This window comes from Notolepis coatsorum (genome assembly GCF_963971535.1).
Source record: "Notolepis coatsorum genome assembly, chromosome: 15".
Classification (NCBI taxonomy): domain Eukaryota; kingdom Metazoa; phylum Chordata; class Actinopteri; order Aulopiformes; family Paralepididae; genus Notolepis; species Notolepis coatsorum.
The window spans coordinates 105,097,785-105,115,117 of record NC_140179.1 but is presented as its reverse complement, the minus strand read 5'-3'; the positions used below and the strand labels follow the sequence as shown (position 1 = coordinate 105,115,117).

General features: G+C 40.7%; 1 long non-coding RNA gene across 1 annotated transcript in view; it reads left to right on the top strand.

Annotated features, from left to right (window-relative positions):
- The window catches only part of LOC311241746, a 290,524-nt gene that overhangs the window by 216,661 nt on the left and 56,530 nt on the right, over positions 1-17,333 (top strand). The gene's annotated exons all lie outside the window — the stretch shown is intronic.

Below are 17,333 nucleotides of genomic sequence, written 5' to 3'. Positions count from 1 at the left end.
ATTTGTGCTAAACTAGGCTAGCTTGCAGCCAGATAGCTTTCTACTGAACGCACAGAGAGGAAACTGGTGTCCATCTGCTTGTCTGACTCTGGAGAAGACGGTGAGCACATAATCCCATAGTTTCCCATAATGTTGGCATGTTTCTTTAACATCAACATACTGTATGTGACATGGTGTTACGCTGCATGGTGTTGCTGTGGTTTGGGTTGTCTGCTTATTATGGGAACTGTGTCACACAGGGTTGCACTCTGTCACCTCACTGCAACGTTACAGCTTCCTGTTCACATACTTGCCGTGGCAACCGCCTTCACCATGGGAGTGGGCGTGGCCGTGATGATGGTGGCCGTGGTCGCCATGGGAATGGCTGTGAGCGACAGCAAGCAGCAACACTGCAGACGTGAACAGCAGGCGTACATGGGTCATCTCGGCCCCTGTGAGGGAGAGGGAGAGGGAGAGACTGTTGAGAAATAAAGAAACACAAACATTGTATGGTTGGTGGGTTAACAACCTCTTGAGCCCGGAGCCCTATTTTCTGAAAATCTGCCTAAAAATACATACCCAAGTAAATGGAAGATTGCTCCACTTGGGTTAGGGTTGATTGTTTCAAATCTACATATAGATGGGCTCAGTGGGTCTGCCTCGTTAGACTGTAGGTAATGATATAACAGTACTGCCTCGTTAGACTGTAGGTAATGATATAACAGTACTGCCTCGTTAGACTGTAGGTAATGATATAACAGTACTGCCTCGTTAGACTGTAGGTAATGATATAACAGCACTGCCTCGTTAGACTGTAGGTAATGATATAACAGCACTGCCTCGTTAGACTGTAGGTAATGATATAACAGTACTGCCTCGTTAGACTGTAGGTAATGATATAACAGTACTGCCTCGTTAGACTGTAGGTAATGATATAACAGTACTGCCTCGTTAGACTGTAGGTAATGATATAACAGTACTGCCTCGTTAGACTGTAGGTAATGATATAACAGTACTGCCTCGTTAGACTGTAGGTAATGATATAACAGTACTGCCTCGTTAGACTGTAGGTAATGATATAACAGTACTGCCTCGTTAGACTGTAGGTAATGATATAACAGCACTGCCTCGTTAGACTGTAGGTAATGATATAACAGTACTGCCTCGTTAGACTGTAGGTAATGATATAACAGTACTGCCTCGTTAGACTGTAGGTAATGATATAACAGTACTGCCTCGTTAGACTGTAGGTAATGATATAACAGTACTGCCTCGTTAGACTGTAGGTAATGATATAACAGTACTGCCTCGTTAGACTGTAGGTAATGATATAACAGTACTGCCTCGTTAGACTGTAGGTAATGATATAACAGTACTGCCTCGTTAGACTGTAGGTAATGATATAACAGTACTGCCTCGTTAGACTGTAGGTAATGATATAACAGCACTGCCTCGTTAGACTGTAGGTAATGATATAACAGTACTGCCTCGTTAGACTGTAGGTGGCGTTTTACCTTCAAATGAGCAAGAAATTTTGTCTTAAATGATGGTGGAGAGAGCAGAGTGTGGAAACAAACAGGCTGGATTTAATATTGAAATGTGTTTTTACGTTAGAGCCAGGTGGCACGGATTATACATACAGTGAGTCATTGTCTCTACCATTTGATGAAACGTCAATACTCCGTTGACTCTATTAACTTCTGGTCATTGAGTTACATTTTGAACAAATGAATGAATGAAAACTTTATTAACAGATTGCAGAATGGGTACAATACAGTACGGCTCAATACACACAATTGTTAAGGGGATGCTGACCAGAGAAAGACATTTGTCTTGTTTACATCAAGACAAACACCATTTTGCCCTTGCTTTTTCCAGCTGGGACTTTTCATTCAAACAGCAAGGAATTTTTAACACAGACTTGTGGGTCCAAGCAGTACGCTACATAATTAACATTATTAACATGCGTGTTTCGTACGAGGTCTGTGCTGTGCATAGATTCTCATAATATACCTGCATAATCCTTCTATACTTTTACACCTGCATATAACCCATAACTCTGTATGATAGTATGTGCAATAATGCTGTTTAGACCATATATATATTTATTCTTACTGTAATTATATCTATTCACATAATATGTATACCTGCATATAACCCCTTTGACATAACTGTAGATTCTATATCTGTACTGTAGTACATATCCCTTACCTACTCTTACTAGTTACACTGCTGGTCAGTATGACTTACAGGTATAAAGACACTATGGTAGTATCACTGTACATATTAAATACTACAACTCTGTACACATACTTCTGATTAGCACTATTACTCAGTAGTACTCATTTATTGTTTAACCTTTATTTACCCAGGGTAGGTTCGCTGAGCTGGTGCTCTTTGTCAGGAACGCCCTGCTTCACACTCACACCTCTGGTTGGGTGCCAAACTGCCAAACTTATTTTCGTTGTAATGTACTTGTTGTGCTGTATAATGACATAATACATTATTTTGAATGTAATGTAATGTAATCTAATGTATCTATGTACGCAATGAATGGGCCAGGTGATTATACCAAGTGATTGATTGATTGAAATGTTTATTAACAGATTGTAAACTGGGTACAATACAGTACGGCTCAATACACACAATTGTTAACACTTTAAGTGCCGAAAACGTGTTTAGGCGTCTTTCCTAGCCATGCTAAAGTTGCCAAGGACGCCCTAACTCGTCTTTAATATCAATATTTCAAAAATCTGTGATCGAAATCATATTTTTCCTCCGCAGCCCTGAGACACAGTGCTGGCCTCCTCTCAACCCTCTAGCGGTTCAAGAGCGCCATCTGTATAATATATAATAATGGCAATCTAGCAATAGAATTTAAAAAGGTATAGCCCTGCAAAGAAGGGGAACTTCTCCATAGACAAATAGAGCTGGCAAGGGATGGTATATCATGAATTTAACCTTCGGCAGTTGGTTGGGGGATGCAGACCAGAGAAAGACTTTCGTCTTGTTTACATCAGGGTCCCCCATTTTCAATTCATCAGGACATACAGATAGACAGAACTGTGTAGTAAAAAGAGATCGTAAAAAATATATACATCCGAAAGGGAAGAACCCACCAACCTCCTCCAATGTACAGTTTCTACATCAAATGTATATACTCTCTTTTAGATGCTTTTTGTATCACAAACAATACTGTATGAGTAAATCTGGTATGTCATAAATGTATAGATGTAGCAGTACTGTCTATCTGTATGTCATGTATGTTATAAATGTCCTGATGAATTGAAAATGGGGGACCCTGATGTAAACAAGACGAAAGTCTTTCTCTGGTCTGCATCCCCTTAACAATTGTGTGTATTGAGCCGTACTGTATTGTACCCATTCTGCAATCTGTTAATAAAGTTTGCAATCAATCAATCAAAGGGAAGAAACTGTACATTGGTGGGGGGGGGGGGCAGGATATGAACTCTAGTTTCGGCTGACGTGACGTAGCTAACGTTAACTTATTGACCAGATATGCCTGTACATATATAATATATATAATAATATAGTTGTGTATGGTAGGGTGACCCAAACGTCCTCTTTTGCCCAGACATGTCCACTTTAGGTATCTCGAGGCAGAGTGTCCTCTTTTTGGAATCAGCACTTTGACGGAGTTAGCATCTTTAGCTCGCTGGCTAACGTTAGCTCGCTAACAACAACTCGCTCACAACAACAACAGCAAGGTGTTAACTAGGTCCTGCTGAACACAGAGGGTCGGCGTCGGTGCTCACCTGTGTGTGAGCTGTGTTGCTCCTGCTGCAGGGTTCAGTAGATGTGTGTGATGTGCAGTTAGAGAAGCAGGTCGCAGTCTGTCTGTCTGTCTGTCTGTGTTGCTGCTGCTCAGAGACGTGGCGTCGAGTGGTGGAAACCTCGCGAGATCTCGTTCCTTTCCTCCGTGAAGCCGCGACACATATCGTAATATCACGAGAGGTGTGTAACAAGTTTGAAAGATCTTTCTGAAAACCAAAAGCCGGATATTGATTGATTGAAAACTTTATTAACAGATTGCAGAATGGGTACAGTACAGTACAGCTCAATACACACAATTGTTAAGGGGATGCAGACCAGAGAAAAACTTTCGTCTTGTTTACATCAGGGTCCCCCATTTTCAATTCATCAGGACATTTATGACACACACGACATACAGATAGACAGTACTGCTACATCTATACATTTATATGACATATCAGATTTACAAATACAGTGACAATGGTCCACAATATGACTGTGGGGAGTTCAGAGACTTTGCAAAGCAGTATGGGTTTAAACACATTACCTCTAGCCCCTTGTATCCACAGGCCAATGGACAGGCTGAAAAGGGGGTCCAGATTGTTAAGAGGCTGTTTAAAAAGGCAAGACAGTAACACTGACCCATGCCTGGCTTTGCTAAGCTACAGAGCAACACCTCTGGAGTGTGGAGCGCCCCCTGCTGAGCTCCTCATGCAGCGCAAGCTGCGCACCACGCTTCCACACATTCCAGATGAAAAGGACATGGGCAGGGACACCAAAGAACTGTCCCACAAGAGGATGAGACTCAAGCACAGACAGAAACTGAACTATGACAAAACAACAAGGAGACTGGAGCCCCTGCAGAAAAACGATGTTGTGAGGATCGAGGGTCCTGATTTCTGGACCAGGAAAGCAACAGTCCTCAGGGAAGTAGGTCCCAGGTCATTCGCCGTAGAGACTGAGAATGGACAAGTGTTTAGGAGAAATAGGAGGAGTCTGTTGAAGACTCAGGAGGACACAGAGAAACCAAGCGAGGACACGGAATCTGAACAATCACAACACGGTGGTGATGCAGCAGACATGCAACACACTGAGCCCCCTTCACCAGCAGACGTGCAACACACTGAGCCTCCTTCACCAGCAGACATGCAACACACTGAGCCTCCTTCACCAGCAGACATGCAACACACTGAGCCTCCTTCACCAGCAGACATGCAACACACTGAGCCTCCTTCACCAGCAGACATGCAACACACTGAGCCTCCTTCACCAGCAGACATGCAACACACTGAGCCTCCTTCACCAGCAGACATGCAACACACTGAGCCTCCTTCACCAGCAGACATGCAACACACTGAGCCTCCTTCACCAGCAGACATGCAACACACTGAGCCTCCTTCACCAGCAGACATGCAACACACTGAGCCTCCTTCACCAGCAGACATGCAACACACTGAGCCTCCTTCACCAGCAGACATGCAACACACTGAGCCTCCTTCACCAGCAGACATGCAACACACTGAGCCTCCTTCACCAGCAGACATGCAACACACTGAGCCTCCTTCACCAGCAGACATGCAACACACTGAGCCTCCTTCACCAGCAGACATGCAACACACTGAGCCTCCTTCACCAGCAGACATGCAACACACTGAGCCTCCTTCACCAGCAGACATGCAACACACTGAGCCTCCTTCACCAGCAGACATGCAACACACTGAGCCTCCTTCACCAGCAGACATGCAACACACTGAGCCTCCTTCACCAGCAGACATGCAACACACTGAGCCTCCTTCACCAGCAGACGTGCAACACACTGAGCCTCCTTCACCAGCAGACATGCAACACACTGAGCCTCCTTCACCAGCAGACATGCAACACACTGAGCCTCCTTCACCAGCAGACGTGCAACACACTGAGCCCCCTCCTCACCTTCCACGATGGCTGAGACATTGAGAAGGTCTTCTAGACCTAAGAAACCACCCGAGAGACTCATAGAACATTGTTGAATTGTTGATAAGTGTTGAAGGAGAAGGTTTGTATGGTGGACACATTGTGGTTGGTGTTTATTTTAATAATAATAATAATAATATTATTAATAATAATAATAATAATAATAATAATAATAATAATAATAATAATAATAATAATAATAATAATAATAATAATAATAATAATAATAATAATAATCATAATAATGTTATGCTCACCTGTTTGGAAAGAGAAGTGTTGAATTATTGATATTGGTGATGGAGAAGGTTATGTATTATTGTATGGTTGACAAAGTGTTTTAAGGTGATTTATTTGACTGTTATGCTCACCTGTTTGGAAAGAGGGTGTAATGATAAGTGCTATCATAGCTGCTACCACTAAGTGGCAGTATAACATCATGCAAGCTGTTACTATGGTTACTGGTAGGGCTATATAATTAGGGCACCTGTGTACAACCTGCAGACAATAAACAGCTGGCTGAAGCATAAAGATCTAACCGGCTGTCTGGTTGATAGTTTATTTGTTTATTAGCAAAGGATCCCCATTAGCTGACGCCGAGACGTCAACTAGTCTTCCTGGGGTCCAAGACAACATTAAAACATTACAACATATACATTGCAATTAAAACATAATACAATTAAAACATAGCAAGACATACCAAATAAGGAAACACAACATAGCAAGACGTACCAACCGAGGAACCACAACAACATTAACACACAAACTATAACACAAATTATATCTAAATATGTACATCAACGGTAACATATTGCATATCTCAGCATTGTCAATATTGGCTACATGTAAGATTTTAATTTATTTTTGAAGCTTGCTACACCTCTTATGTCACGTATGTCACTTGGAAGATAATTCCATGCCCTAATAGCCCTATATAAAACTGTTCTTTGCATACTGTTAGTGTTTGTATGGGGTAGAATAATCTGCCCTCTACTTGCCCCTCTGGTAAAATGCATGTGCACATTTGAGGCGTAAATTATTTTATCCGTGATATATTTAGGACTGTGGGTTGTGATCACTTTATGAAAACAAATTAAAAGGTTGGCAGAAAGTCTTTTCTCAACACTCCTCCAACTAAGACGTTCATGCATTTGAACAACACTAGTCCTATATGAACAACCAAGAACGAGTCTTGCTGCCTTATTTTGTACCACTTGTAACCTATTTAGCGACTGCTTTGAAGCAGAAGCCCACACTACAGAACAGTAATCCAAGTGGCACAAAACCAAAGCACAAACAATCTGATTAAACAGTGCAAATGGAAGGAATGGTGCACATTTCCTGGCAGTAGCAATAGCTCTACCCATTTTAAAAACAGTTTTGTTTATGTGATCAGACCATGATAAAGTACAAGCCAAAGGCCTAGAAGCTTAGTTTTTTCAACCTGATGTATAGGTTGACCTGCAATTTGTAGAACCAATGTAGGTTTACGTGCCAATCTTTGATTGGTCCCAAAAAGCATACAAACAGTTTTTGATATGTTAAGCACCAGCTTATTTGTTTTTATCCAGTCATATAAAATATCCAATTCACCAGCCAAAACCTGATTGAGCTCAGAGTTTGTAGCTGCAGCATAATAAAGGGTTGAATCATCAGCATATAAAGTCAGACTAGCCTGATGAATAGAAAAAGGCATATCATTAGTAAAAATAGAAAATAAGAGGGGCCCCAGGCAACTCCCCTGTGGGACACCGCATTCTAACCCTCTACTGCCTGACAAAGCACCATTAAAATAGACCCTCTGAGACCTCGAGGACAAATAACTCCTAAAAAATAAAATTGCTGAGTTATTAAAACCATAGCAAATGAGTTTTTGTATTAAAAGATTGTGATCAATCACATCAAATGCGGCACTGAAGTCTAACATAATAGCACCCACAAGCATTGAACTATCGATAGCTGAAAGCCAACTATCAGACATTTGTGTCAAAGCAGTACTGGTCGAATGACCTGCCCTGTATGCATGTTGGTGTACAGTTGTTATGTCATTAGCTGAAAAGTAGGCCTGGACTTGCTCAGACACAATTTTTTCCAGTAATTTACTGAGAACGGGTAAAATGCTAATAGGCCTACTGTTGGGACCTCCAAAAGGTAATTTAGCATCTTTAGGAAGTGGAATGATCTTTCCCTCCTTCCATAACAAAGGACACATGCCACTGATTAAACACCTATTAAAAATGTGACAGATGGTGCAGAGATATGAGACACAGCTATTCTCAACAATTTGCTATCCAGGTGGTCATTACCAGTGGATTTAGAGACTGGTAGAGAGCGCAATAGCCTATCCACAGTCACAATATCCACCTGTTGGAATTCAAAGACACAGTTTTTATCCTTCATAATGTGTTCTTTTATCAACACATCAGAGTTGTTATTGACAGTATTATCCATTCCCTGCCTAAGCTTGGACACCTTGTTTACAAAATAGTGATTAAAATAATCAGCAATGTGAAGAGGCTTAGTCAGATAAATACCACCTTCGGATTCCACAAACGAAGCCAGGGCAGATTTTTTACCCATGATTTCATTCAGTACATTCCAGAGTTTTTTACTGTCCCTACTGCTTTCTGAGATTTTCTGCTTATAATAGGTTCTCTTACTTAATCTGTTAATTTTAGTAACCTGGTTTCTTAATTTACAGTAATGATTTCTATCTTCAATTAGACCTGATAAAAACAAAATCTTCTTGGCCTCATCTCTTTGCAACATTAATTCCTTTAAAGAGTTATAAATCCAAGGAGCACATTTCGCTTTGACAGTGAACTTTTTTAAAGGGGCATGTTTGTTCACAATTGTCATTAAATAATCCATAAATATATTTAGAGCTACCTCAGCATCATCTACAGACCTCACATCCTTCCACTGAACTGAGCCAAGATCATCAAGAAAAGCCTCCTGACTAAATTTCTTATAGGATCTTGTAAGTACAATTTTAGCCCTGCCCTTTGGTAGTTTGGTTCTCCTGGAAACAGCAATAATATTATGATCACTGAAGCCAACTGGGATAGACACAGGTATGGAACACATTTCAGGATTATTAGTATAGATATGGTCTATACATTTGGAAGTGGTGATTCCATGACAATTAACAGATATCCTTGTAGGTAGAGACATAATTTGAAATAATCCACAGGTGTTTGTAATGGATTTAAGCTTGGTACTCAGATAACAATTATCTGAGAGCCAATCAACATTTATATCTCCCAATAAATACAATTCACAGTCTTCTTCAGTAACCCTATCCAACATATCACACAATCTATTGAAGTAACGGCTATCCGAGCTAGGGGGCCTATAACAGCAACCAACCAATATGGGCTTTAGGTGTGGCAGCTGTACCTGCAACCAGATGGCCTCAATATCACTGATGTCAATGTCATTTCGTAGTTTTACCGGAAATAGATCACATATATATAATCCCACTCCTCCCCCAAATCGGTTCCTGTCCTTTCTATATAAAGTAAAACCATCTATAGCCATACTAGAGTTACATATAGAGTCATCCAAATGCGTTTCTGACACAGCAAGAATATGTATCCTATTAGCCTGTAAGAAGAGAGCCAGCTCATGTGTCTTATTCCTAAGACTACATATATTAATGTGGGCAAAGATTAAGCCCTTAGGTAAATTGCCCATAGACATGACGTATAAAATACCACACATATGTTAAAAAATACTCAAGAAACACCACAACAACCCAGGACACACATACATGGTCATCAGACATCACTTGGAACGGGATGTTGCTTTCAATGAGTATAGTAGACTACAATCTTTACAGTTGTTACTGTACAAATATACCTTTACATATACGTATATTGAAGAGAAATAAACAACAGATTCAAAATATTAGACAGCATATTTAGACAGAAAATAAGAGAGACTCTGCAATGCCATGGAAACAATCAAATAAATAATTGTACTTACTGATGTTGTGGTATCAAAAGTCTGATATATGTTATCAGAAGCAAGTTTGGATCCAGATGGTTTTAGTATAAAGTCTTGTTCCAGTAGAGAATGTCTTCTGCCACAGAGAGGGGTTCAAGTCAACCAGCAGACTATCCAGTGTTTTTGGTTGAATGAGTTACTTCAGTCTGGAAAACAGCCTGTTCTTATACAGCTGAGCCAATAGTTGAGCAGTTAGCTGCTTTGAACTGATTGGCCAATCAGAATAGACACCCCATCCATCAAACACAAGGTGATAGGTCCACTAATAATAATCTTGGAAGACAACTATGCTACACTTTGTACAATCAGTATCACCTGCATATATTTTTGTTTTATTTGTACTTTCATTATTTCAATATTCTCTTCCTTACAAGATACTGGATGATCAGAATGTTGCCCAAATCCTTAAATATTGACATATTTCAGGTTCCAAATCAAACATAATCCTCAGTGGGACATTTAAGTGTCTTTAGGAAATGTATTGATTTGATGTATGCCATGTTTTTTTTTGTATAAACACTGAGTCTGACATTACTTACATTACTGACCATCCAGTTGGCTGGTGACTGAAATTGTGATTCTTGGATTATGGCATCAGATTACAAAAAAATGAATTTGTCAGACCAAGATATTGTCTAACAGGGAGTACAACAGGGAGTAATCTGGTTGCAGATTGTATTTCAAGATTTATGAAAGCTGCTGCTATTGCAAACTATGTGGACACTCTGCTCCAAAGACTCTGTAATGAAGCATGTGGCAATACAGGAGGAGGATGTTTAGGGTTACCACCCGTCTCATAAAATACAGAATTGTCCGTCTTTGACAATTAAATCTTGAGTTCCATTTAGAATCAATACAGGACGTGATATGTTCCCTATTGTCATCCCACCCGGGGATGAGGGTCAGAGCCAATCAGAGGCAGAGTAGGGGCGCGGCACTGAGCATTGGAAGGAAAGGATGGCAGACGGTCATGTAAATTGAGGCGTAATGTTAAGCTATTGCCCATCAGAGGTATTTGGGTAGCTTTTCAGTGAGAACAATGCTACCACCATTTCAGCCTGGTTTGGTTTCAGTGCCATTAAACCATCTGTAGGGTGCTCCAGTCTGCTCCCATTGACTTTTAAATTGCAAATAAATTAAGAGTGTATCCCACTTAGGGCTGCAACGATTAGTCTGCATAATCGACGACGTCGATTATAAAAAATCGTCGACGAGAAATTGTTGCGTCGATTAGTCATTAAAAAAAATTATTATAATTTTTTTTTTGCACTACCTATCTTTGTGAAAGTGGCTTCTCAGCTCTGGTCCAGCCAGCTGAAGACTTCTTAGCTTAACATAACAGGCGGACAGTAAGTTTGGGGGAACTAATGGGATAACTGGGGATGTTGTTTGGTCCTGACAAGAGTCTCAAAGCAACTCTGAGGTCATGCTCAATGTCCAATCTGTTCCTCTGCTCTGCCTCAAAGGCGCTAAAAACAAAATTACAAACATCTCAAAACAAACTGGTCAGACTACTGCTTGACCTTACTCCTAGAACCCACCTCACCCCTGCCCACTTTGACAACCTAGGATGGCTTAGAGTAGACGACAGAGTACAGCAACTTGCAATGGGCCTGGTCTACAAGATACACTACACGACCAAGGTACCCATGTACATGTGTGACCGGTGTACTCTGACGGCGTTGTGTATTAAGGACGACAGACATGGATGACTGTTGATGGTCTTTATTTTCCTCCTGTTAATTACAATGCAACACAATGCACCAGCATTAGGAATCTGCCACCTGCACTACACGTGAGCCTCTGAGTTCCGGGAGGGACTGACTCATAAGAATGACACATTTTAATACATATAATTACATTGGAAAAATATACACAATTGAATACAAAACGGACACATGGGAGCTACTGTACACACATACCTGTTAATTACAATGCAACACAATGCACCAGCATTAGGAATCTGCCACCTGCACTGCACGTGAGCTACAATTGGAAAAAGATGTGATTCCATTAACTACCATGTCACCAGCGCACGTGTGTGCAAATCTCCTTACATGCTAGGCTACTAAGTGCATTTATACAGTTCCCTAACCCAGTCAAACCTCCCACGAATCTACACAGGTACATATTAACAACAGGAGTTACATTACAAACTCGTTCCACAGTTTAGGAATGTAACATACAACTTCTAACAACTTTGAGACCGAAGTCTATCATTGAACATAAGAATTAGTGCTCACCCTCTGAGTTCCGGGAGGGACTGACTCACAACCAGGAAGCAGGCAGGATGTGTGTCCCGGAGGACCGGAAAGGAAGGGTGTCGATTTCAAAATAAAAGCAAAAGTGCAATAAAACAGAACGAAAGGAATTAAATCAACTCAAATCAATAAAATAAAACGTTTAGGAGTATTAGTGGAATGTACTAAAGTGTATTTTGTGATGGGGTGTAATTATCTATACAAGGCAACAAGGCACTTGTTACACATGTCAAAATACTTCCCAAAGGTCAGTGAATACCACGATCACAACACCAGAGGGAGCTCCACAAATCATGTTAAACCCAGATTCGGCTCAAACAAGGGACTAAACACGTTTCGCAATTATGCCACATCAATGTGGAACGCCCTACCCAAAGCTGTAAAGGAATGTGAATCACTACCCACTTTCAAAAACACTCTCAAAAAACACCTACGGGAGACTGCAATTCGAAACTGGCCCCTGTAAATGTCCTAACACAACCGCCTCCAATGTACAGTAAAAATTACCAAGTATGGTCTTGTCAATATTCCAATGTACAGTGTTGCTTGTACAGTTGTACAGTGTCCCCCACCCACCCAACCTCCCCCCACTCCTACCCAACCAACCCCCCCCACCCACCCAACATCCTCCAATACAGTTTCTACGTCAAATGTATATACTTCTTTTCTGGACTCTTTTTGTATGACAAACAGTACTGTATTTGCAAATCTGGTATGTCATAAATGTATAGATGTAGCAGTACTGTCTATCTGTATGTCATATGTTATGATGAATTGAAAATGGGGGACCCTGATGTAAACAAGACGAAAGTCTTTCTCTGGTCTGCATCCCCTTAACAATTGTATGTATTGAGCTGTACTGTACCCATTCTGCAATCTGTTAATAAAATTTGCAATCAATCAATTCAATCAATCAAGTCTTCAGCTGGACCAGAGCTGAGAAGCCACTTTCACAAAGATAGGTAGTGCAAAAAATATATATATATGTTTATTTTTATATATAATTGATTTTCGATTAGTCAACTAATAGAAAAAATAATCGACAGATTAGTCGACTACCAAAATAGTCATTAGTTGCAGCCCTAATCCCACTGCTATACACATGCTTATTACGTTATGGCCGGGCCATTGGCTCTGGTATGTCATCAGTATTGTTGTGTTTTTAGAATTAAATACATGTGATTGAACATGTCCCCATCAATCATCTCAACAAAACCAAAACAAATAAAAATGCTTTAAAAAAACATCAATAATCTAATGGAATCTTTAACTTGTTCAACATAGTACTTACATCTTTTCATCCTAAATCTAGTAATACTGAGTTGAGACTTTTCAATGGAAGAACCAAGAACATATCATTAATCAATTATGTAAATTTACATAATGAATAAATGTGAGGCTTAACAAGTCCTCCACCTGTCCTAGGAAGGCAGAGTGCATCTCAAATCCTCTTCACCCTGAGACCTGAAGACATACAAACTTCTCTTAGGCATTTGGTGAAAATGGCCAATAGAGAATGTTAAATACTTAATCTAAAAATAACACTGACAGGACAGTATTGATGTAATACTTTATTTGCATACAGTCATCAAATAGACAGAGGTAAAGCATGGTCCAACAAAAATAAATGGAATAATAAGACTGGCCTCTGATAGCACATGGTCTGAAAAATACTGTACATTTGAACCATTTCCAGAGTGACTGAAGCCCTTCCCACATTGGTCACAGTGGTAGGGCCTCTCTCATGATAAGCATCATATTTTGAGTAACATAATGAAACCATCGTAAAATACATATTTTACATCTACAAGGCTTACAACTTGTGGGTATAAACTATTTCCATATTCAAATATGTGATCTTACGGTTATTTGGCATAAAGGTCCACTATGGAGATTTGTTTTCATTTATAATAACACAAGAGAGAAGAAAAACAGCTGGGTAGCGCAGCGGACTAAGCGTTCATCTACCACCGTAGAGTCTGGGATCGAATCCAGCTGTCAGCGGTACCTCTGGGATCTAATCCAGCTGTCAGCGGTACCTCCGGCTTGGTCAGTCGTCCCTACTAACACAATTGGCAGTGTTAGCGGGTAGGAAGCCGGTGGGGTATGTGTCCTGGCCGTTGTAAACAGCGACTCCTACTGGTTGGTCGGGGTGCCTGTTCAGCAGGGAAGGGATCTGGGGGAGATAGTGTGATCCTCCCACGCATTACACTCCCCCGGTGAGAGTCCTCGCTGTCAGGTGAAAAGAAGCGGCTGGCTGACTGATGTATCGGAGGAAGACATGTGGTAGTCTTCACCCTCCCCAGGCCGACAGTAGGGGGCAAAGGCGTGCAACGACCAGGAAGGGAATTGGCATAACGACTCAATTGGGATGGGAGAAAAAAAATGTAATAAAAGAAATAATGGGAAAATGGGGAGAAAAAATTGATCAAAAAAGAGAGAAGAAAAACAGTGCATGCATTAACCTCTTGAAATGTGTTATTACAAAATAATATGAAAGCTGCAATAATTATTTTCAGACAAGTAGAGAGCAGCAAGGAGCCATTGTAAACAAAGTATTGCCTCTCTTTCTCCCAAAGCAAAAGCCTTGTTTTGTCTCACTAAAGTGATAATTGTATCATGTACAAACATAACTAGAGAACAAAACAGAAAATACCAATTTCATGAATGGATTACTAGATTTCAAATAAAGTATATACAATGTTATTTTATGCATTTCCTGGTTGTTAAACATGAAAATGGCCAAGAGAACATTAAATATTCAATCTACAAACATAACACTGTTCTGACAGCATAATAGTCATGTAATTATGAGATTATTTACAGATAAAACAAAATATACAATGTTATTTTATGCATTTCCTGGTTGTTAAACATGAAAATGGCCAAGAGAACATTAAATATTCAATCTACAAACATAACACTGTTCTGACAGCATAATAGTCATGTAATTATGAGATTATTTACAGATAAAACAAAATTAAATGCATAGGTTTATACAATAGACAGAGGAATGTTTGATTTATGTATGCAGTATGAATGCGCTGTTGAATATGTAAATGTTGACAGCTGTATGAAGAAAGCTCTTCCCACACTGGTCACAGATATAGTGCTTCTCTCAAGAATGAATGTTCTGGTGTCTCTTTAAGTGTCCAGACTGACTGAAGTCTTCCCCACACTGGTCACAGTGGTAGGGCTTCTCTCCTGTATGAATACGCTGGTGTCTCTTTAAGCTGCCATACTCACTGAAGCTCTTCCCACACTTGTCACAGGGATAGAACTTCTCTCCTGTATGAATGTTCTGGTGTTTCTTTAAGTCACTAAAGCTTCTGAAGCTCTTCCCACATTGGTCACAGTGGTAGGGCTTCTCTCCTGTATGAGTACGCTGGTGTGTCTTTAAGTTTCCAGACTGACTGAAGCCTTCCCCACACTGGTCACAGTGGTAGGGCTTCTCTCCTGTATGAATACGCTGGTGTGTCTTTAAGTTTCCAGAGCGACTGAAGCCTTCGCCACACTGGTCACAGTGGTAGGGCTTCTCTCCTGTATGAATACGCTGGTGTCTCTTTAAGTTTCCAGAGCGACTGAAGCCTTCCCCACACTGGTCACAGTGGTAGGGCTTCTCTCCTGTATGAATACGCTGGTGTCTCTTTAAGTCTCCAGACTGACTGAAGCTACTTCCACACTGGTCACAGTGGTAGGGCTTCTCTCCTGTATGAATACGCTGGTGTGTCTTTAAGTGTCCAGACTGACTGAAGCTACTTCCACATTGGTCACAGCAGTGAGGCCTGGAATCAGCCATTATTGTATTTGTTGTTGGGGAACAATTGTATCTGGAAAGAGAGAAACATTGCAATGAAGATTTCAGATCTGTAATAATTCCGTATTGTTTATATATTTAGTTTTAGTCTGATGTGTGGGTTGGAGTTTAGTAACTTATTATAGTGTGAGTTTCTTGGCAGAGCCTGAGGTGTGTCCAGCAATAGCAACACCTTCCTTATCCCCACTCAGTTACAAGCCACACATCAGAGAAACGTGTGCAGTATGGGCCGTGCAGTATCAAGCAGGGCTCTGTTACCTAGAGGTCACTGTTTGGTGGCATTACAGATTCTACCTTTGAAAATGAATCTGCTCAATGGAGGGATATTGAAAACTGCATGGACAGTTATCTGCAATTTGTCATTGTGGTTGTTACTGTACAAATATACATATACATCATACATCTACGTTGTCATGGCGCCTGGAGAGAGTGGCAGCCTGTTAGAGCAGCTCCTCCCCTCTGCCCATCGTTACTTTTTTTTTTTTAAACTCATTTATCTTTGATTATACTCTTTATGTTTTCGATACTTACATTTTGTAACAGTACTAGGTTTGTTTAGGCTTAACACTTCCATGAAGTTAGACAGCTAATGAAGTTAGACAGCTAAGAGTTAGTTTAAGTTAGGTCTAGCCAGAAAATGGAACAACAAGACGATGCCAACGATATTGTTGTTGTTGTTGCCAACGACAACAGAGCCAGCAACACTGTTGTGTATTCGAGAGAGTCGCTACTCTGTTTCAAGGATAGAGCCGCAGCACCACCAATAGAGCTGGTGTGACCGTTCAAGCCTTACCTGTAGGGATGGGTACCTTTCACATTTGAATCGATACCGGTACCCAACGGTACCTTTTTTCGGTACTTTAGTCTCAAGAAATTTAATTTACCTACCTGAGTCGTGAAACAAAATAATCCAAACTTCAAATAACTACAATTGACAGTTTTCGGCTTGCCATTGCTCCGACTGCTTTGTTGTTGAATCAAGTCAAATCCTAGGTAAGCATATTGTGCGTGTGAACGTTGACATGAAAATAAAAAAGTAAAAAAAATAAAAAGTAAAAAATACTTTTTTTTTCTTTTTTTCTTTTGTATCTCACTTGATTCGATACTCGGTAGTACTGACGTGTTTCGGTTCGGTACCTCAAAAGTACCGAATTCGGTACCCATCCCTACTTACCTGCCCTCCGTTGTTATGGGTAACGTGCGGTCGCTGGTCAACAAAATAGATGAGCTCTAAGCCCTGGTTAATAACCAGCAGGAATACAGAGAAGCTAGTTTATTGTGCTTCACGGAATTTTCACACGTTATCGCAGTCACCGCTTACATCCCACCCAGTGCAGCGGCGGCGCAGGCGTGTGACGTCATCCACTCCACTGTGGCGGGGTTACAGACAAAACACCCAGAGGCATTCATCATTATAAACGGCGACTTCAACCGTGTCAGGATATCCAGACCCCTGACCAATTTCACGCAGTATGTCACTTGCAAAACAAGAGACAACAAGACCATGGACTTACTGTATGCAAATATCAAGGAAGCGTACAGCC